This window comes from Numida meleagris, chromosome 1 (assembly GCF_002078875.1).
Source record: "Numida meleagris isolate 19003 breed g44 Domestic line chromosome 1, NumMel1.0, whole genome shotgun sequence".
NCBI lineage: Eukaryota > Metazoa > Chordata > Aves > Galliformes > Numididae > Numida > Numida meleagris.
In genome coordinates, this window is record NC_034409.1 from 53400633 (window position 1) to 53424002 (window position 23370).

The 23370-nt window shown below is 39.8% G+C and overlaps 1 protein-coding gene across 2 annotated transcripts in view; it reads left to right on the plus strand.

Annotated features, from left to right (window-relative positions):
- LARGE1 (LARGE xylosyl- and glucuronyltransferase 1) overlaps positions 26–23370 on the plus strand; it is a 280363-nt gene continuing 257018 nt past the window's right edge. The window contains exons 1-3 of one of the 2 annotated variants that reach the window (XM_021386388.1): positions 26–631; positions 2100–2186; positions 13705–13871. The gene's annotated coding sequence lies outside the window, so the exon portion shown is untranslated. The remainder of the gene's footprint in view (positions 632–2099; positions 2187–13704; positions 13872–23370) is intronic. The other variant, XM_021386379.1, reaches the window with a different exon arrangement.

The following is a 23370-nucleotide window of genomic DNA, read 5'->3' on the forward strand; positions in this document are numbered from 1 at the left end:
GAGGCAAGGAAGGAAGGAAGGAAGGAAGGAAGAAAGGGAAGGGGGCAGCCTGGCACTCCGAGCCGGAGGCGGCACCGGGCAGCGGCACGGAGCGAGCCCGGGCGGAGCGCGGCACCCAGCGGCCGCTGAGGCTGAGGCTGGGCCGGCGGCTGTAGGAGCGGGGCCGGGGGGAGCCGCTCCGTGCCCGGCTGCACGCCGCCCGTGACCTTCCCGGGGCTGCTCAGGCCTCTCCCCGCGGAGATCGTGCAGCAGGCCCCGGGGAGAGAAGAGGAGAGGAGGCCGGGCCGGAATCCCCCGCCGCCCTCGGGTCTTGCCGGCCGCCGGCGGGGCCTGTGCGGGGAGAGGGGCGGGGGACGGCGAGCGGGACGTCCGGGCGGCACCTCCGGACAGTGGGGAGGCCCTGAAGAGAGGAGGGGGAGGAGGAGGAGGCAGCCCGAGGCGGCGCATCCCGGGAGGAGCGAGGAGCTCCCCGCCGCCCTCCTCCTCCCCGCGCATCCCGCGGAGAGCGGGGACCGCCGGCTGGCACCTCCCGGCTGCGGGACCTGAGCTGGAGCTGCGCGCCGGGAGCGGAGGAGCAGGGGGAAGGAGCAGGGGGAAGGGGCGCCGAGCGTCCCGCCGCCGCCCGGGGGAGGTGAGTGCGAGGCCGGGTCGGTGCTGGGGCCGGGGGAGGGCGAGGAGCGATCGGTCGGTGCCCCTCCGCGGGCGGCCGAGAAGCGGCGAACCGGGCGCTGCGCTGTGAGGGAGTCCCGGCTGCGGGAGGCACCTGCCCGCCGCTCCGGAGTTTCTCCGGGACGCTGAGGGTTCCCTAGCCCCGGCGGCTGTGTGCCGGGAGGGCTGCTCTGTCGCCTCCTAGCCGAGCATCACCTCGTTCGGATCGTTAAGCCCCGCTCACCGGGCTTGGAGGTGACTTGAAGTTTGGCAACGCCTTATGTAACACTTTTTGGAGAGGCTGTGCCCGGTTTTGTTTTTGGAAAGCGAGTGGTTTCCTTTCTCTGTCGAGCGTCAGGCAAGCGGTCTTGATTTGTGCTCTTACCTGAGCACAGTGTCCTCTGCTTTGTTCAACTTGGAACGGGGGTATTGCTAGAGAGCAGATAGAGCCTACTTTTTCCCGATGTGTGTTAACAAAAAACTAGCCCGGGGAGGCATCTGAGCAATGGTTACTGGGTCTAACCTTTTCATGTGCATATAGCCTATCTGCACAGCACTTTTTGTTGCACTCTTAAATTATCGCAGGAACGTTTTCACGGTGCTGATCATCACTGATGTATTCTGGGAGGTACAGATACTAGGATAGAAACACCGATGAATCCAAAGTCCTGTCGTTTTTTTTTTTTAAATGGAGTTTCACTGATAAAAGGAAGAGAAAGCACCGAGCTAAACAGGGTGCTGTGTTAAAACCAGACTTGGCAATTGCCAACAGGTCAGCATGTTTTATTTAATGAAATCTTCTGGCTGCAGATTAATTTTCCTTGTATAACCTTATTTTACTTGCTCAGAAGCAGCAGAGAAATGAGAAAAATGAATTGAAAGGTTGCCTAGTTTCCCTGCAGTTTTGTAAGTGGCTGTCTTTCTACCAAATAAAAAAAAAAGCGAGCTTTTTACTTCACATAAAAAGACAGGGTAGTGATTTGCTACATATTCTTTAGACTCCTACTGCAAAGGTACGCTAGGGGGACTAGTTAGTGTGGGTTTTTTTTCCCATTCATTGGTGAAAATGCACAGGCTAATGTAATAACACCTATGGAGTGAAGACTTCTTTCCTTGCCTTCTATCGCTTCATCATTAGGCTGTAAGCTTAAAGGAAAAATCATGTGTATAAATGCAGGGGATGAGTTCAGGGCAGGGAGAATACTTGAAGAAAATCATTTCGCTTTGCTCTGCGTTCCCTGCTGCAAGCAAAGATAAGTTATCAGAGGCGGGTTGACTTATAAGAACAAAACAAGCAAATCCTCCCACCCCCCCAAACTTCCTCCCTCAGTTGTGGTTTTTGTTTTAAATGGAGAGATGACTGAGGTGGAACAGGTCTCCTTGGGTTTCTTGAAAACTGCAAGTTGCTGATAAGTATTACAAGTTTGAAATGTGAAATTCTTATTGCTTAGGTGTCCTGTATCAGCCCCTGATCAGCAAGGCTGCAAGTCATGTAGAAGCCGCAGGATCAGCAGAGTCTCTGATGGAGAATTGGATTGGTAGGTTCTTTGTGTTTCGTATTGTTTTTTTTTCTTTTCTTTAATTGCCCACTGTGATAACAGATTCCTTTTCTTCATCCTGTTGATGTTTAATTCCTGCGATTTTTTATTTATGTTGAGTATTGCTTCTTTCCTCTTCAAAGTATGTACTCTTTTCTCAGTTGCTGGTAAGGAAATCGTAGCGTGGATGTATTTGCATGACAGTATGTAGCAAGATTCACTTATTTATTTTTTAGTATTAGACACATTGATTTAAACTTTTTTCTTCTGCATTCAAATGTTGTGAAAATATAAGGGTTTTTTTTTTCAGGTCTGGAGAAAATTGCACTGAGTTTCTTTAAAGAAGCACTGAAAATACTATTACTTAATATGTTGGATTTTCTATGCCAGCTATTCAGTCTACTGCAATTCCAAAGCACGGTCCCTCAGAAAGCCGAAGTGCAGAGCAGTTGTGAATGATTATCTGTCTTTTGACAACACTGACATCTGTCACAGTCTTGATCTGCTGAAATTTTGGAGTGTAGGGCTTAATATTAACAAAAGCAATATTTCTCCTGAATGAATTACATTAGGAACTTGCTAAGCTTGTCAATTCTCTTGTATACTTCTGTTGTTAAATGGAAGTGTTCTTAAATATGATTTTAAAGGAACAGACCTCCGAAGTACTGTTTGTTTGACTATTTCTTGCTCAAATGTTTGTTTATTTACTTAGTTTTAACTGGAATAAATGATTAGTTGTCAGTAGACCCTCAGTGGAATATACTACACTCTCATACTCCGATTTTGTGTGTATGTGCCTTGCAAAGAGTAATCCTAAGCACACATAAAACTGACAAAAATCCAAGCTGTTTTGCCAGATGATTTTAAACTGAAGGCCAATAATGGGTAAAATCTATAACCTGGTGTAGTGGAAATGCTAAATCACAGCTTCAACCAGTGATTGAGCACCTGGTAGGAAGGCCAGGGGAGCTCAGGTGCAGGCAGTGCATCTGAGTGACTGGAAGGGCTGGAGCCAGGATCCACCCCTTCCCAGACCTCATTTGAGGGTTGGCAGTGGAGGGGAGGATATCTCACTGGAGATCTCTTTGTATGTGAGGCCTTCTGAAGGTAAGCAGCTTCTTTTCTTTATTTCTTTGCCTTTGGCTGTTGTATTTGAGCAAATCCTCGTTTGCTGCAAATAAGTCTGGGACCTTACTGCTCTGCTGTTATTACTGTACTTTCTATCATATTGTACCTGACTATGAAGTCTTGGTTGTATACACTGATCTCAATCCACATGTGGACTCTGTTGATGGGAGCTGCTTGTCTGGATCCAGAATAGCATATAGACCTTTTTATTTTATTGTGCTCAAGCACCTGGGTTTGTATGAAGGCCTCTGTTAATGAGCCCTTGCTGGCTTTGATTAAAGACCTCTCATCGACTGCATTAGAATTAATTAAAAAATAGCCATTGGAAGGATATGAGGTCTGTTGTATCTGTTTTTTTCCTTTGACCTATGTGTGCTCACAACATTAGCACAAAGTGCTTGAAATGAGGGCATAATGGTCAATGCTGATTTACAGTTGGTCATTTATGAGTTTATCTCCACGGAGTTGCTCATGTTGTTTATTTGCCTAATTCTGTGGCTAAGGAACTTTTTGAATAGTAGTTTTGTGCATATATACAGAAGTACATGCAGTACTTTTGTCCTGTCAACTGTCTGGTTTTGACCCATCTTTCTTTTTGTAGTTAATGCCAACTTTAAAAAACAGTCACTTTTTTCATTATTCCACACTTAGTGTAATCTATGAGCTGGAGAGGCAGAACTAGCATCAGGAAAAGTAATTTTATTCTTCCTTTTTTGCTTTTTCATTTGATTGCTGTTTTTTCTTTTCCTTCTGGTACTCCTCGTGCCCCTCCCCAGTTCTACCTGGGGATAAAGGTTAAGAAATGAGCGCTGTACTTCATAAGGATTCATGGCTCCTTTTGGTGTGACTTGGCTTTGCGTTTGGAAGTCTGTTGTGTCTCTTGTTAAAGCTTGTTCAATGTGTGATTGTGAAAGGAGAGTAACAGTTAGCAAACTGTATTTTACAGGGAACTTGATGGCTCAGAAATCAAAGAGAAATTTGATAGAAAGGATTATCCTGGCTTTGGCAATGACTTTGAAGCAAAACTGCCAAGTCTGGGATCCTTGTGTAAGTGCCATCTGTGTCAGATTTAGAAGCAAACAGTGTAAAATAGTTCCTTTACCTGTTTTAATTTGCAGACCTGACCATATCTGATCAAACACTACTTACAGTAATTTCCAATTCACTTTTCTTTCTAAGATATAGCTACTACCTCTACAGCAATGGAGTTAACTGGGTAGAAGCTGCATTTTAAATTGGCAAGAGGAGCCCCAGCAATGTCTATTCAGTGCAGGAGGAAAAATCCAGACCTAATCACGTAGCCTGGAGGAAGCTGAAAATCTGAGGTAGTGCAGGAAGAGTGCAGTTTGTCTTGCCAACTTCCATGTAAGACAGATACGCCTGAAAATAATAAAAAAGAATAGATGTCTGTTAAATGAAGGAGTTCTGTCGTTGTACTTCCCATCTCTTGACTAAGTGCTGTAAGGTGATAGGTGCCACAACTCTACAATTCTCCCAAACGTATTGGACTGCTGTTCCTAGAATTCTTTTTATTACCATATCAATTTCAGGGAACGGAAGACTGATGTTGCACCTTGTAACCCAGACCTGATGCATGCTGAAAGACGTTGGACAGCTAAGGCTTAATAAGTTGAAGAAAACCACAGAACTATGTTACTGTGAAATCTTTATTTAAATTCAAATGAGTAGAATGAAGGCTTTTGTTTTAGGAAGAGGAGTGAGGAAGAGAACAGAAGGGGCAGAGGAGTGAAGAAGAGCAATTGTGGAATTTAATTAAAAAAGAAATTCTTCATTTACTTAAAATTTTAAGATAGACTTTTGTACCTGCTTAGGGACTTGGGAATTAATATGTCTATTTGGAGAAAGAAATACTTCTCACCCTAGAATAAAAAGTGTTACTGCATGATGAAAGGGTGGAATGAGAAGAACTGTGAATTGTGTGGATGAGGTGGAGTTTCCAGCTGATATTCAGGCTTTTCAACTCGGCTCCTCCTGGCTAGTTTTCAGTTTCCTCTTCTCTCTGACTTGGTGGTGTGCCCCTAAACCTCAGTAACCTCAGTAATGAATTTCTTTGGAGATGATTTTCCCTTCTGACTTCAGCTAATGCTGCTGCTGATCAATACTGCAAATGGAATTCTATGTTCAGAAATTACTGAACTTCAGTTTATGAATCTGTCTAATTCAGTGTTTTTTTTCAGGCCAAAGGTACTGGAAGGATGTATGCCATTGGATAGAAATAGGAAATTAAAACCAGTCATCTTAGTGTTACTAAAAACCTCAAATATGTTCTTTAGATCATGTTGCTCTTAAGAGTCTTAGCTTTCATTTGCTTTCAAACAGAAGGGAGTCTTAGGCTTGCCATTTCTTGTAGAAAATGAGCCGATGTTATCCGTGCAAGCAAAAGTTAAATTGTTTCTGTAGTCTCATATTTTTTTCAGTCCTGAGACTGGTTCTAGAACATGACTCAGATTTAAATGGAGGGAGGTTATCATTCATTTAAGGGAAGTCTTCTAAGATAAAATATTGGCTAGCAAGCTTGAGAATTTTTAAGTTAAAGTTGGTTCCTACCTTTTTAAAAGGGTAAAATTTTGTGATTTTGGATTCTTCAAAATTGAGTGTGACACAACAAGATGCTGCTCTATGAAAGTAGAGAACTGGAACACTGTGGAATGAGACTCCGGTGAAGGTGGATTTTTTTTTTCTGTTGTTAGTATTGGAATACTTTGTCCTTACCCTTGGTCTTCCAGAGCTTTTTAACATCAACTGCATTTATGAGAAATCTGTTCATCTTTTGTGATTTCCAAGTAATAGAAATCTGTAGGTGATGATGGCATAAACACTTGCAGTTGCCTGGAAAGTTGCAGTGTTCCCCTGTACTGACTGACATTAGCTTCCAGAAAGCAATAAAACCATCAATTTGAAGTAGTGGTAGAAGCATGTCTGTCTTCATTAAGATTGATCTTAACAAAATGCAGGATGCTGCAAATGGAGAGAGGAGGGATTTAAAAACAAAACAAAAAAACAACTTGGTACTGATACTGAGTCCATCACAAGGTGGGACCCAGGAGTGGCTAAAACAAATCAGTTAATGATGGGCAAGAAAGGGAGGCCTTTTTACTTGATGGTATTTATCCTATGCCAAGTTTGAGACCACTGTAATGCAGAGGAATAAATCAAGCAATTTAGTCTGAACCTTGGCAAGCAAAAATCAAATGTATGAATGGAGGACACTTTAGATAGAGCTATGTTAAACTTGGCATCCAGCAATTATCTTGTGGTTAAAACTTGACGAAGAAGCAATGTTTATGCTGTGGTCTAGAGTAAGTTCGCATGATTCCATGGTTGCTCTCAGACCTTGGATGAGAAGAGGAGAGTATACCAACAGTGGGTTAAGTTACTGCATTTCATTATGAATGTTGTGGTCTGTTTGCCCTTTCTCCTGTTCTCACTATAAGGTTAGTGCATCTTAAGGGCTGGTAGGTTAAAATAGTAGCTTCTAGCAAACTTCTTGGGTCATTCAAACTCATGTTGTTTAGATTGGCAGTGCAGGTCCTTAGTCACTGTAACACTTCCTTCTCACATTAAAAACTTGCCATTAGCAATGACTCCTGTGTGGTCAAAATCAGGTCACTTTGCACCTGGTTTATATGGTAGGGAACCATGTGCTGTCGCTTCGTTGCAATGCAGTTATTAATCTGGGAATTGACATCTCTGCTGCTGGTATCCTGATCCTTGCAGCTTGCTTTTGCATGCACTGCTGGGTCAGGGGGAAGAGGTGAAATACTGTTGAGTGAACTTAGGTCCTGATTTCTGTTACAGCAACAATGTAACTGTGTTCCATTGGGGAATGGGCTGAGAAGAAGGAGGTTCCTATCTTTTTTCCTTAGCAGGGTGAACAAAGTAGTAATAGTGAGAAACTGAAGGTGATGGCAGAAGTTTTCTTATGCAGTATAACTTTGCCAATTTTCCAGTCTCAGACATGATGTGGAAATAAATTCATGGGTTCTTGAATGCTTTACAGTGCAGTTTAGGATGAGGCAGAGGACAATGTAGAAATTTAAATTGATGCTCAGCAGGTGAAGTGATTTGAGCAGAGTTCCCCAGGTGGTCAGTCAAAAAGCAAAGAGCAGAACTCTTGTTTCCTGAGTCACTGTCCTGTGCTTTGAGCATGTGAAAACAGCTGTGTCTTTAGCAAAAATTATTGCTTAATATAGTTGTGCGTTAGATGATAAAACAGGGTCTCTGATGATACTCAGCATAAAATATTTTTTAATGTAAATGTGCATATGCATATTCTCAAACAAATGACTAAGATTTATAAGTTATTTAACTGGATAAATGAAGCTTGTCCTAGTAGAGGTTACAGATGCTCTCTGTTGATTTAGAGGCAGTGCTGTGACCAAGGGAAGACAGGAATGTTTTTCTTTTCTAAAGCAGAAAATAATATGTTTAAAGGAGAAGGAAATGGGAGAATGCTTGTAGGAGTAAACAGATTTATCTTGGTCTTCAAAGCTTATAGATTAATGTTCTTTAAGTATATAGAGCTTTATCTATGGACGGATGGTGCTAAGAAACTTGGAGAGTGAAACCGCCACAGACCATTGAGCCTGCAAATGTAGCAGAAGTCATCAGAAATGAACATTAAGGAGACCAAAATCTGCACAGATTTATTGATAGATGCTAACTGGGTAAAAAATGCTGCACTTCTGTTAGTGAAGTTGTATATTGGTTTTATGCTGTTTTCGAGCGCTGATAAGCAGGGGCAGGCACAGCATCTGTCTCAACAGAAGGCTACTTCCATGTTCATAAGGTATGTATCCCACTGTCAGATAGAACACACAATTTTTCAGTGTCAGCAATAAAGATTTCTAGACCTGTAGTTAGTATCAAGAGTTCTCTTGAAATAATTGTGCAGTGTATTTTATTTCCTGTTTCATTGAATTTTGTTCCTCAGCTTTGTATGTCACGCGTTGGAGGTTGGTATGTTGAGAAAGGTTGATGTTTTCACTTTTTTTTCCCTGTTTCCTTTTCATCCAGGCTTTCATATTTTTTATGGCCCTGTGTGGGGGTAATATGATCTGGGAAAACATCTTGACTTTTTTGGTTGAAATAATGGAATTATAAGTGTAGTGTAGAAAGCAATTATTAATATTATGAATATGCCTAGAGGCTTGGGCTCCCTTTGTTCTGGGTGAAGCACAAATACACCAATTCTGTGTACATTAAGGGTGCTTGGTGAAATATACTGCTCCTTTACACCAGCCTAAGCACTGGTGCATGGCCGGAACTTTTCTGACACAGCAGTATTTCTAGAGAACCACCAAGAGGCTGAGGTTGGAAGGGATCTCTGGAGGTTTACTTGTGCTTTCTGGTCAGATGGCCCATAGCAGGCATCTACTACAATGTCACCTGTACTGGTCTTACTCTTTAATCTTTACTCATAAGCTCTTGGTTGACTTACCATCAATCCTCAGGCAAAGCTCCATGCATTTCAGCTGTTCTCTGACATACAAGGTAACAGCTCTCATCTCCTTGCCTTTCTCACTTGTCCTTCCTAAAGAGCCTCCATCTTTCCATTGCAGCAGTCCCATCAAGCCATCCATCCTACTATGTCTCCATGATCCCCTCAAGATCATAGCTGTGCAACTGCGCACAGATCTTTAATTCCTCGTATTTACTCTCCTTGTGTTTTTCATACTTTAAAAAAAAAAAATCCACAGACAATGGGAGCAATTCAGATAAAAGCGCTGTTTCTGCCAGTGTAGCTGTGACTACAGTGGCAGCTTCTGCTAGCCAAGTTATGTCAATCTTCGCACCACCAGTCAACTGAGCTCAGATGTTAGAAATTCCGCAGCAAGAAACTGTTTCCAGCCCGGAAGAGCTTACGAAATAGTGAAGGGTGTGCTAAAGTGTTCAAATGCTGATAGTTTGTACTTGAAAAGTAGTTTTTTTTTTTTTTTTTTTTATCTTGGTCATTTGTCTAATGCTGGCTTATTTGTTGATAGTTTGTTTAAATGTCTTTGGAAAGAAATAAAAGCTGTATTCTTGTATTGTGATCCACTGGTAGCAGCAAGAGGGGGCAGTTGAAAGAATTCTCTGCAACGTAGCTGTTTGTCAGGTTACATTGCTCTTTAATTTAAGTGGTGTTTTAAATATCTTTTTATATTTGACTTGAAACTGCTAAAACAAAATCTTACAGCAGTGCGTAACACCAATTTTTTGGACTAACCAAACAGAAACCTCTAGGAGAATGGAGACAGATCCCACTGCACCTGCCTTGTGATTGTAATTTAAGGAGGTGAAGTGAATCTAACATGGCAGGAACTGAGTCATTCATCACAGATAGCAAGAAATCCAGCTTCCCTGGTGTTTTCTTGTCTTTACCTTTATTCGCTATGCATATCTGTGTTTGTCTTGCAGCTTTTTTGATCTTTAAGAACTTGTTCTATTTGGTCTGTTTTAAGTCAGGCGCAGCTATTGTTTTAGGACCTAGTATCTTTGACTAAGCAGAACAAAATGGAATTTTTGGTTAAATTTTAGTGGATTGAGCACTGATACTTTATCAGGCAACAGATAACATTATTGGGAGTGAGTAGCAGTTTTCAGGAGCTGTTTGTAATGCCGACTTCAATCTTTGCAGTGAGACATTATTCTTGAATTGTTCGGGTTATCTCAGATCTGTTTTGGAATGCTCACTACTGTTATCCAAATAATCAAGGTGATAATTCCTAATGTTTTCAGATAGATATTCTTGTGAAATATCAACCCGACAGCGAACTTTGCAGCTTTTGTTGCTGCCTGGAACTCTGAGTTGACCGTGGTAACCCTGTGTATATTCCCACAGTAACCAGTCATGCTAGTCCAGGCTGAACAATGGGAGGACATGGAACCTATGTTCGTTGCTCTTAGCTGGTTTCTATTTTTGTCTTTATGAAATTCGTGTCCCTAGTTTTAAGGCCCTACTCAAAACTGCAGTGAGACTGTTCCTGCTACGTTCATTAGGATTCAAGCCAGACCATGAATGAGCTGAAGTGAAAAACTTTGCCATTCTCACTTTTCCTAAGATCTGTCTCACTGAAATCAGTGCTGCTAATAATGGAGTGAGTGAGGTATTAACTGATGTGGATGAAGGTCTGTCAGTTTTGCTTTTTCCGATTGCCTCTCCATCCATTTGTACCACCTTTCGCTGTGGTGGAATATTGGTAGGAAGACAGTGGTGCTTCTGGATGGCATGGAAATCTCATTAGAGATCCCAGTTTTGATATACATCAGTAGCACTGGACACTGCAGAGGAGTGTGTATATAGCATGTAAGTCTTTCTGATGAATCTTTTTTGCACGAGTCTTTCCTGTTAGCTGTGGCTAAAGAGCCACGAAGCACTCTAAACAAAGAAAATGGAATTCAGCAGGGCATGTAATGGACAAATTTACACAAATTATGGCTTTGTATTTAGCACCTTGATTCTGCTGGAGGCATGCGTCTTCAGATGCTGTTGTAATGGATGTAGAGCTTTTCCATGGTGATATAGAATAAAAAAGATTTGTGGCTCTGATTTAAGGAAAACAACACCAATTTCAGTTGCGAAAGTGCTAGTGTTGAAAGCAAACCAGGTTATCAGTGTCTCTCAGTGCATAATATTGTAGTATTCCTTTGTGTTAGTACTGCAGAACCTGTTCAGATCCCTCACTAAGGGGAGAATGTATACCACAGTGTACAAAATTGAAACATCAGCCATCCATCCATTTACTTTGTATCCTCTTTTCCTGCTTCCTTTCCATGAAACAATGGTTGTTTATATCTCAGCAGGTTAATATTTGCAAGTGGTGCTAAATATTTTGCTTTCATTTAGAATTAAGTTTCATTCAAGATATTCTTGTCATGGCCTATAGTTGATGTGAATACTGAAGTTAGTGTTCTGATTTTAAGAATCTTCAAAATGTTTTTTACTGGCAAGGTTCAAGTTACAGATATGTGAGGTTTTGCTGCAATTCTGTGGCTCAGGAGTAGCTTTGTGGTGCAGAAAAGAATCTGTACTCTAGAGGTGGCTTCATTAAGGGCTTCATTAAGCATAGAAATGTATCTGAGATAACCTTTTATGTCTAGAATGTGGACTGGGATGTGGACAGTATGTTTAATTAATCTCTCTGAGCATCGCTGCATGACTGAGATGCTGTCATACCTACACTGTTTTTCTACCTTTCCTAAATCTGCAGCTGATGGGTAGACTGAAGTTCTGTATTCTTAAACAATTACTATTGAAAAATACTAAATATTCCAATAAGGGAAAGATTCTCTAGCCATCATGGCACAGTTTGTGCAGAATTTATTGCCATCATTAAATAACAAATGGGAGGAAGAAGTTACATAAGAACCTCATTAAAACACTGACATCTCTTGACTGTCTATCCCATGTTTAATACATTGAGAACTTGTGGATGCTCTGTATCTATTAGGAAAAAAAATCCTTTGAGGTGAATATAAACATGGAATGTTACCTAGTCAAAAATACCATATTTAGTCTGTGATGGTCACTAGCTCCTGTGTAATTATTGACAAGGAATGGTGATTTTTAAGACAGTTTCTAATGTTCTTTGTTCTTTAATTGACTAGGAAATAATTTGTATAGTTACTTTTCCATCTGCATCTACATCTGTAAAACATTCAGGGGTTTGCTGACCAAAACCACTAACCTAAAATGAAGCATAAATTGACATAGGTTTCATTTCTGTAAATACAACTTAAGAAATGGTATTAGCATGTTGCAGAACCGTTGAGGCTAATTCCATTGATTTAGGAATGTAATGTCATGACTCCTCTTGACTTGAATTCACAATCCTAAAAAGCTCCAGATTTTCTTTGCCTCTCGGTGGTATTCATTACCTCTAAAGTTTTGCATTGAAAATTTTTCTTTGTTAAAATGTCTATTTACTTACTAGAAGAAGGGATGGCTTACTTCACAGAGCAAATGAAAGACTGACATGGCATTATATCTGCATGTGTCTTTTCAGTATTAAGAATTTTCATGTCATAAGAAGCACATTTCTTCTTGTACAAATGCGAAATTGTGTTGTAAATGAAATCTCTTAATTACTGCTCAGCTTTGCTAAGCTATTTGCTTGAGTCAGCAACTGCTGAAAAGTACCATAATTATGAAGCAGAAATTTAGGACTGAAGATTTTAAACATTTCATTCTTCCCCATCATTAAGAGAATAGTGGCTTAGCGTTCAGGAGGAAGAATGTTCTAGTTTCAATAAACAGTGTTCAAATGCTTGTATTAGAGGCTTATGGTTTTTAGATTAGAGTGACATGTTCTTGTTTCTCTTCCACCTTCTCACTGGCAATCTTAACTTTTTGGTTTTTATCTAGTTTTTAGATCCTACTGTTCACTTTGGAGCTGTATTTTTTTTAATAGGTTCTGAAACGTGCTTCAGGTTAGGTGGTGTATTGTCTCTGGGAAAGGGTTGCCTTGAGACCAAAAGTTGATGGTATGTTGCTTGTTCTTTTTAGTTATTGTTATATGAAAGTATTCTGAGATGCATTCTTGAGGATTGAGCAGCTTGTGTACAGTGAGGTATGTAGTTTCTACTGAGTTGAGGTGGCATGACAGTCTGTGCCAGACTTGTGGACTGCTTTGGAAAAATCATTTAGTTATCTGCTTAGGGCTGTACAGAGTATTAATTTCTCATTTTGTCTGAAGCCCAGGTTAAAATTCTAATTTGTGCTATGTGGAAAGTGAGGAATTTTACTAGCTCTAGCCTTCATTTTGAGATAGTGTGGGATGCTTACACACTGTATTCTGTAGCGAATGCTGTGAATACTCTCACTGAAACATGTGGTGTCATTTGAGAGTAATGACTCCCTTGTGGCATCCCCAAATACACAGTGGCCACTGATAGAAGAAACTGAGCAAGTACAACTATGCTTTACCTACATTTGAATTTTCTGCATACCTTAGAACAGATAATTTCATGAAATATTTGTACTGTGGTTAGCACAGCGAAATCATAGGTCTTTGGTAATGCCTGGCAACCGCAGACCATAATGCCTAGTATAGCATTTGGGAAATAAAGCATGCGGTTAGACAAAACTGGCAGGTCTCATTGAAAACACACCTCTTATCCTGAGGCTACTGAATGTACCTTAAAAGCATAGCCCAGATTCTCTCTCTTAACAAGTGAGAGAGTTTTTCTGTTTGCCACTCATAACTATGGGGGACTCTAGTCTTCAGAAAACACTGATAATAATAGCTATATTATTGAAACAAAAATGGAAGTATTAAAAGCAAAGAAGGGAGGATGCAAAAACCATTCTGTAATCCTCTGGGATAATGGCCTTAAGCCACGTGTCCTTGTGATTTATGCACTTGTTTTTATTTGTTCTCTTTGACAGAAAGCTGTGTCGCTGCAGAGATTTGATGATAATCTGTTTGATATGATTGTAGTCACTTGCATTCATGGAAAAAATAATTTGAGGCCGCTTATGGATTTAGTCATTCTTGCTGTATGCATTTCACCTCTGACGTCACCTGTCACCTTCAGTTGTTTAGATGGAGCTAGGTAAGGACTTACGCTCATATTTTTCTGTCCTGTTATACTACGTAGAATTGTCTTCCTTTCTGTGTTAATATATTGGAATACTAATAAGATGTGCATGCATGGTACCTTTACGTATACATGTAGTTAGCATATGTGAGTATAGATTGGCAGAATTTGCAGTTTACTTGCTGAAAGTACAATGTTAAAACTGTGGAAAACCCCTATTAAGACGAGCAATCTAAAGAAGAGGAAAAAATTAGAATAAACCGATATATTTCTTTAACCTGTAATTTCTACTGCAGCCTCAGTTTTACAGTACTATATGTTACTGAGATAGAATCTTGAGGGGATGGAAGTGAGTTTCAGGTCTTAGATACCTGACTTACTCCAAGAGCCGTGTGCTCGAGTGGCTGAAGAAAGTATAAGTGGAAGAAAGATAACATGCTGGAGTAGGGGTCTAAGAAATTGAGGCACTGCTGATCTGTTTTGCTGGTTTTGAGGTGGGGAAAAATCTGAGAGGATTTTTTTTCTTCTGAAAGGAAATACTTGCTGCTTCTGTGACTGTGCATCTTCTCTACGTTAAAATGTTACCTTTGTTTATTATCCATAACCTTGTAATAAAAAAGATGTTCTAGTGCAAGTCTTTTATGTTAGCTAAACTCAGTTGGCTTCCCTGCTGTGACTTCAATAATGTATCATTTCCTAAGTTCAGGGGATTTAATGCATTTCAGGTGAATCTGTGAGTTGCTATTAGATGGTTAGAAGGAATAAAGCTATAATGGATTGGATGCAAAAGCTGCTTCCCCAGCTTCTTTCCCATCCCGCCCACTAACATGCAGAAGCATCTGCCTCTCATCTCTTCTTTGCCTGGCGTGCTGTGTGAGTGCATTTTGACAAACATTTAATGAACAGGGATCTTTGGAAAGCCTATGAGACAAAATAACAGTGGTGAGAAATGAAAGTAATTTTGTCTCACTAGATGGATAGCTTCTTATGCAATAGAGGGTGATGCTGTGGCAAATGAAAATACTTCTGTAGTAAATGTTATCACAGCAAAAGAGCCTGTCGTTTCTTGCTCTGCTGAAATACAGCGTCTCTAAATTTATAATGATAACTTATATCTTCAAAAAAGTGCAGGTGGTTTTTTGCTTATATTCTTCACAGAAGTTAGGTGCTTTTCTTTTTGTAAAACTTCATGAATATATATTCTGTCTTTTGAGTTATCTGAACACTGTAAATGAGGGCATATGTTTTTCAGTTGAGACCCCTGTTAAGATTTTGAACTTGGTGTATTTGCAAATAGGAATGAGGACTTAAATCTTTCCCATGTCTTGAGGAAAGACTGGTGTACAGAAATGACATGTATTGTTTCAGTTGTTGGAATGTATGTGTATGGGAGGATATAAGAGGTTTGAGACCCCTATATTTTCCTGAATGTGGATTTTCTGCAATGATTTTACTTGTTATGTAGACTGGTGTAAGCAGATTTTTTTTGGTAATATTTAAGACTGGAAGGAATCATGTAGTGTACTCTGAAAACACCCCCAAATCTTCAATAAGTAATGGTACTGTTTATAGCACAGATGAAGCCTTAAGTAATTGTGCTAACATCAAGCATTTGGAGGATTGCAGTCGTTTGAATTGGATTTAATAGTTGTTTGTGAATGGTGAAGAACTGGCAAAAATGGAGAGCTGAGCAGTTCTCAGGAATTCTGGAAGGGAATCAAAGACATAATTTTGCTTTTGGATTCATGTGTGTGTTTATGTAAAATGTATTCCTCATCTAATAGAGTAAAACAGTGCAAATCGTTTTGTATCCACTTGGCTTACCTGTATCTGTCCAGGTTTTCATAATTTCAGCATCGTGTAAGCAAAAAAGTTTGCGAAGCTGAAGTGGAATGAAGATGCTGGGTAGAAATATTTTTATGGGGAATCAGTATATTCTTCAGGTTGCATGCTGATGTCTTCAGGAGGGATATATAGGCATGCAAAAAAGTAAAACGAGAAAAGAGAATGGAAGCCTTGTAAAACCAGTTTTTTTCTTATTGTCCTTCTGAATTTGTTTATTTAAAATCAACACCTGTATGCAATACTGTAATGCAGCTTGATGTTGGGAGGAGATGTTATGTAAATTCAGTCTGACACACACAAAAAAGAAAAATCTACACAAGAAGTTGATAGCAATAAAGCTCATCTGTTGGTAGGTACCCAGTAAGCACATAAATGTTCTCCCTACACCAGAACCGCCCATTCTATTTCAGCAGCAAGAGCTCTGGCGGAACCACGACAGTTCTAAGGAAATGACTAAACTACTCAAAGGCCTCAGCATTTCACGAAACTGACTAGGAGATGTCTTCCCATGTGGAAGCACTGCAATTACAAAACTAGCCAAAACTCTGTGGCTTAGTAGAAAGACTGTGTCTTGCTTCACTGACAGACTGGCAGAGTTCTTTGGCCTGTGGGTTAAGATGAAACCTTATCCTCCTCCTGAAGCCTAGTGAGAATGTTTTGTGGACTTCTCTAAACCATTCCAGTAGCCGTTTGGTTAATTGACATGTTTCTTTTTAATGTAAAAGACAGTTGTCTGAAGATTTGACCCATCAGTGTAATTAAACTGTAATTGTTTGAGGGGAAAATGTTGGTAGGCTTCCCCATTGGTGTGTGATTTTTATTTTCTGTACTGTACTTCTTTACTGTTGTCTGTATGTTTTTTATTAATTTATTTTGATACATTTTTGCATTAAGTGTTATCCAAATTCATCTGGTTCAGTTCTTCAGCTCTTCACAGTTGTAATATTGAAACTGACTATGCTATATGGTATGTTTCCTTTAGTATTATTCATTCCTCAAAGGCTAGCTTTGTAAGCTGTGCATTGTTTTGTTCCTCTGAAATACTGGAGGAATGCATCTGGAAGGTAAGACGTTCCAGATGGATATCCTGTTGAGATGCAGTAGGGAATGTACTTGGTATTTTTACTTTTGCTTTCAAGACAGGAGAGTGCAGAAAAGTTGATTTTAATATCTTAGTCTTTTCATTTTTTTATTCCTTGTTTTCTCCAGTGGGAGAAATGCTGGGGAATTATTCTAATCATTGAGCTTGATAGAATTGGTCTGTAGAATTCCAGCAGGTATTCTTGGCTCCAGGAATCAAATTCTGTAAATAATGGCTAAAATGTACCTAACACGGATTTTTGAATCTTTAAGACTTGAATTCACAAGGAAGGGAACTGTGTTTCATAGTTTGACCTACCAGTTGTTTTATCTTACATTGGCAGTGGTGTTTTTGAATTCTTAAGTATTTCTGTAGGAAGCCAGTTGATCTCTATGAACTAAAGCCTAGGCCATTCAGACAATACAGTGCACCAGTGCCCATTAGACCTTGAGAAAATGTCTTAAATAACATGGAAATTACAGGAGTTCAAAAGGCTGGACAACTATACCTATTATACTAATATACCTATGTTGAGGTTAGTAATAGCAAGTCTTGAACAGAACAAACAATTGCAATTTAGGAGACTCATGAATGTGGCAGTGCATTTTAACAATACCTTTATGGGTACAGTAGGTCAAGTGGAATAAGAACAGATTTCTCAGAAATCAAAAGAGAACTACATCCAACATGTGCTTGAAGAATGGAACCTATTGAGAAGTTTCAGATAAACTTCTCTAGCAATATTGAGAACTACATCCTGTTTAGAATTCTTGTTCTTGCACTTATAAAATTCTTTGCTTTTTGAACAGCTGAACAGTGTTACTAGTAGAACCACTTTCTTCTACAGAATGACTTAAAATTGAAAGAAGAACACAGATGATATTTAAGTGAGCTCCTAAAATCTCTTTGAGATTTAAACTAACCTGTTTTATATTTGGAAATATACAATTTTTTTCCTTGTGAGAATAACCCATTTTTTTCCTCTAACCACAGCAATAATTCGGTATTTTTCTGAACTAAGTAAAAATCTATACCTGCACTTGTGACAGTCTACTCCCTAGATAACTGTAGAGTCTACTGTTACCTTCCTGCACTGGCAGCATAAAACTATACTACAAATGCTTTTCTGGTAGTAATGGAAGATCTTTTATGACTTCAAATGTAGTTTTCAGAGAGATTTATAATTGGTCACTGCATCCCTATGGTTGCCTGGATGATTTCTATAGGAGTGTGAAGGAAATGAGGAGAGAGGAGGAAGAAGGAGCACTACAAGACTGGCTTGATCCCAAAGCATCTCAGATTTAAGTGTTCTGTTTTTGGGGTAGGCATCTGACTAGAGCCACCCCCAGCTGACATCTGTGGAGTGTGTGATCAGCTTTCTCTTCTCTGTGGAACTCACACTGAAGAACGGATCTCAGTCAGCATCAATCTCAGAAGATGAGTAGTCATCTGTTATCCTCAAGGGATTTCTTTAGTAGGTAAAATAGCACTAAAGCACACTTTTATGGAATTCTCTTTAGATCTACTGGTACTTTTAGCTACTTTCCATCGCTGTTAACAACAGGGATTTAAAAAAAAAAAAGTTCTTCCTTGAACTTCTCGTGTTGTTCTGTTACGCGAGTTTTTTCTGTCTCTTACCAACATGTGTGATTTTCTGTTGTGTTTGACATGCTTCTGTAAGCAAGCTATTTTTCTAGGATTGGAAGTACCCTTCAGTGGAGATGTTTATTTTATACTCATCTCTTTCTCATCTAAACAGTCGAACTGCTCATGTTGTAAAAATCTCTATTTAATTTTCTGCGTGTGACTGGACAAGATTGTGTTGCTTTAAAGGGCTGCCGAAGGAATGAGTTCGCTTCCTTTAGAAAAGGTTTAACTCTAGGACCAAGCCAGAAGGGCACTCTGACTTATCTGGAATGGCTCTAGCACATAACATAAAAGATATCACCTATTCCATGAAATGGCATGCTAATTTATAGGGCAAGGATTACTTTGCACCTTTTCTTCTAAACTTGCAAACACAAATAGGAGATAAAAACAAGATCAGTTGCTTCATCTTAAAAGAAGTTTAGGTCCTGAAATCAGCTGTGAATTGCTGCTTTTTTAATTCTCTTTTAACTTGATGTAGGCTTAAAAATATTTACCTAATCCAGACTTGTGAACTCAAGAATAGACTGCTGCATTAGTATGTTTGCCCATGTTTTGCTTTCTCTGCCAAGAATTGTTTTTCTGTCTATTAATTGGAGCTGTCACTGTGCATGCTGAAGTAATAGTGATTTTTACATGCAGAACCAGCATACCAATCAGTAATTAGCCACGAGTTCAAAGTTCTGGTCCCTAGTGTATTGGTAAAGGTTCATGCCTAAAGTACTGCCTTCATCTCATGGACTCTATTTCCCATTCAAATTGATATTACAGGGGATAGATGATTCATTACTATAAATTCATTTCCAAGGGGATATTAGACCCAAATCAATAAGCACAGTCTCTTAAAGAGGGTGGTCTGCTAGGGTGACTGCTGGCCTACCCTCTGAATGGGTAAATGTTTCTTGTGTGCCTGACTGGGAATTTCTAAGGGATTATTGTAAAACACAAAAGATACGTTTAGTTAAACATGCATTTTTTTTCAGCTTTTGATAACATAAATTTCCAGAGTTGATACCTGGTGCTGTCAAATTGTAGACTGAGTGAATTAAATGATCCTGCCTGAATGACTGAAATGCTGTCCTCTTGGACAAGCTATCAATATTCATTTACTGAAACTACTGGTACTGCTGCAGGAAAAGAGCAACACTTGGCGTATGTATTTATACCCTATGGAAATCTGAAGACAAAAAAAAATGGTTACCATCTTCTTAGAATTTTAGATTAAATTATGTTACCATCATGGCCGGCCTTCTTTTATGATGAGTTCAGGACTGCTGAAACCTCAGATCTGTCTGTCAAAACTGGTAAACAACTGTACATGTCCAGAAAATGATAAATAACAGCACCCTTAGACACACTTGACCTCTGCTGATGTAGAAGTGGAATTTTGTAAGGGGAATAATAAATTTTTCATGAACGTAGTATGGATGGAAATGTGTGTAAGCATGAGAAGAAACAGCTGAACAAAGCAAAACTGCTGAAAGCATGGTCTATGTTGATAATAAAGGATACAGTTTCCAGGACAGTGTTCCCAGCAGTAAAATAGAGGAACAGACAGCAGGTAAGAACTGGCCTAAGATTTTTGGCAATTGAATTTAGCAAGAATCTGAGACAGAGAACTGCCTCGTAAAAGCTAGTGATTCCTAAGAAGGTGTAAGAGTCTGTATGAAAACTCCTTGCGCCTCAGTGAAGAGGAGCCCCAGCAACATGGTAAGGGCTTGACAATGATCATCCCTTGTCCTTTTTGTGCAGGCCTCACAGATGTGTATCTGGGAAGAGGCCAGAAGAAGGAAGAGCAAACAAAAGTCTGGGGAATTTGATATTGCTAAAATGAGTACTGCGTTTCATAAGACTGAATTGATACTTTTCAGACAGAAGGAACCTACTTGTGTAGATAGTTCTATTGTCTTGAAATTCACTTTAGAAACTTTTGCTAACTTCATTAGATAAAAAAAAAAAAATTAATTTACTTTCCTTCTGGATAAGTTTAAGCTGCTGTTTGTTTCCTCAGTCTTGATCGTTGTAATCAATCCAACTGTTTGTGAACTCTGGACCATCCATTGCACGTAAGTCAGTAAACTTGACAGACAAGGGCTTTCTCTGTTGAATGGCTTCCTTTTGTGAATTTTGTGTGCCTGTTTTATCTCATCTCTGGACTTCTGGTACTGCCACTCACTGTCATATATAAACTTATATATAAACCCTAGCTTAAGGATGATGTATCTGTGTAATGAAGTCTCTAAGAGTCTTCCTGGAATTTTTGTGTGTGGACTCTTCTGTAGTTTGGGAAAGATCTCTTTTTTTTTTTTTTGGCAATGGGAAGGGTTGGTACATCTTTGTGGTTTTATGTGCATGGCCCCTTTTCAGGCATTCTGGGGAGTATTATAAATGATATGGATCCTAATGGTGTGGAGTAAAGGCAAAATCAGCACAGTCTCTTGATGCTTAGTACGTAGCTGATTCCTATCACCTGAAGATAAGTTTTATTCCTGGCTGTTATCTATAGTCTTGAAATGTACATTGGCTGAAGAAATCCACTTTTTTGGGTGGACTGTGGTCAGTTCAAGGATGATGACCAATCACTGATGGGAACTCTGTCTCACTGACTTCCAGGACCTTGGGGCAACAGCAGGGGCAGATTTGGAGGACTTGATGAGAGACTCCTTTGCACCTGGGCTGGAAACTCACACTCAGCAAGTCTCTTGCCGGCAGGAAGGTTGCTGTGTTCTGCCAAGCTGGAATAGAGATTTTTTGGAAAAATTGCTTCCATTTTCTGACCAAATTACAGTTAATTATGATAATTTTACTTGGAATGATTGATGCAGGGATCAATGTGATGTGGCTGTGTTCTCATCTAGGAGAAAAGGCTGATGTTTCCTAGTATGCTGGAGATGGTATAAAAGGTTTCTGCCTGGTTGTGTTTGTGACTGATAGAATTTTTCAGCAACTTTTACCCTTTCATTTTACAAGAGCCACTGTTCTAGCTCTAAGTTTTTTTGCTAAATTTCTTCATATTTTCCAGTAGTTCCAGCATTTACTTTTTTGTTTCAATTTATTCTTTCAGAAATGCAGGCGTAGATGGTAGAAGCATACATCTATAACAATTGTTCCGTCCTTCAGGCATAGTAAGAGTACAAGTCGAGCCACAGGGCTAAACGCAGTTCCAGGTTTTCTGTTCCTTCACATGTCATGTTATGTGACAGTGATGTGGCTGTATGTTGCAGGAGAAAACGTGTGCTCCTTAGCTTAGTGTAGCAACATTGATTCTTTCGAAGTCTCCATAAAGGACTCTGAGAGATAATGGAGATCCATGTTAGAGACCTCTGAGATCCCAACACTGTGGCTGACGGTCTGAATCAGAGTTGGGGTCTGCTGATACAAAGTGATGATTAAAAGCCCTATTGATCTCAGGCTATGAGAGAGGAACAAATAATCAGTAGTTGAAAGAGGGAAATCAGTGTTGGAATGTCTTGGATATTTTTCTGTTTTGTAATTTTGTTCTAAATATGTACTGAAGTATTTACAAAATAGTAAAAATGACAGATAGCTTTGCTCTTGAGTGCGTCTTGAGTTTAGCACAATGAAATTCTCATCCTCATCGGAGCATTTTGCTTCAATGAGAAGAAAATGAATGAAACAATAAACATAGGTGCTTAGGAATTCAGTAGTAATTTAGGTACTGAATCTAATTGTTAAGTTACTCAAAGATCACACAGAAAATGTGTGAGACCATAAAATTAAATCAAGTTGCTTATGTGGCTGTTAGTTATCCCTGTTATGCAGGCATTTTCTATAGGAGACAGCAAGCAAATATTCTGCTCTTCAAAATGACTTGACCTGACAGTTTGAAGCTTCAGTTGGAATCAACTTCTTAGATATTTATCAATTAAAAATGTAATTTTCTGTTTTGAAGTCTGTTTCATCTTGGGCATCTGGGTGGCTTATTTCTTTCCTAAAAACATCCTGAGACACCTACAAGATTAGCATGATGGCTGACCTCCTTTATTGGCTTTCTTGTCCTCTGATGTGTGGTGGTGAAACAAAATCTTGCCATTCATGATGGGAGATGTTACAAAGCTCAGCCACTAGCGATGAAATTATACAAGTGATATCCTTGTCCTCCATTTCAAAGTACAAAGCATGGTGTAACAACCTGAACAAAATCAATGTGCAGGGAGGCAGGCAGCAGACAAACCCCCCTAATCTCTAACTGTTGAAGTTGGCAGAGTTGTAAATGAGTGAAAACAGGACCTTGTATTAAAGGCTGCACGATAATTTTTCAACCTAAAAGTCTCCATCTGTGCTGTATAATTAGATAAGGTGGCTTTTATCTCTGTGGTGGGGAGAGGGGGGAATGCTCTTGTATTTATTTCTTCCTTGTTGTTTTAAACACTGCTTAGCTAGGGTGCTATCTGGTACTGACCGATCACTCCAGAGTCAAGCATCTTCATTGGTCTGGCACAGCAGGAGAGTTTGTTTCTGCTAATTGTACCAAGCAGCCTAGACTAGCAATGTGCAGAGTGTATTACTAACAGTGGGAAGGAGCTAGATAATCAGCTTGGTGATTCTTGCATCAGAAGCTCTTTCTCCTATCAGAGTCATACAAAAGTTCATTCAGTTAGCTGAATTGGAAAGTTTTTTCTTTGGTTGTGGTGAATGGGGCACGTGGGAGGAGGAGGAGTGGAAGTAGCAAAACAAGTTAAGGTAGCTGTTTTGGTGGGGGAGTAAAGTTTGTGATCCTCTTGGACTACAGGCCTCTGCCTCAGAGCTGGGCTGTTTTGTGGTATTAAATACACAAAATAAATTACAAAATACTGAGTTGTACTGGAACGTGCATGGATGACAGTAGGAATTTGTTTAGAGATGAGTCCAGTTGTACACAGTACTGATGCAATGTGAAAGTATGAAAGTGAATACTTTTGTGTCCTACCTTCAAAATTC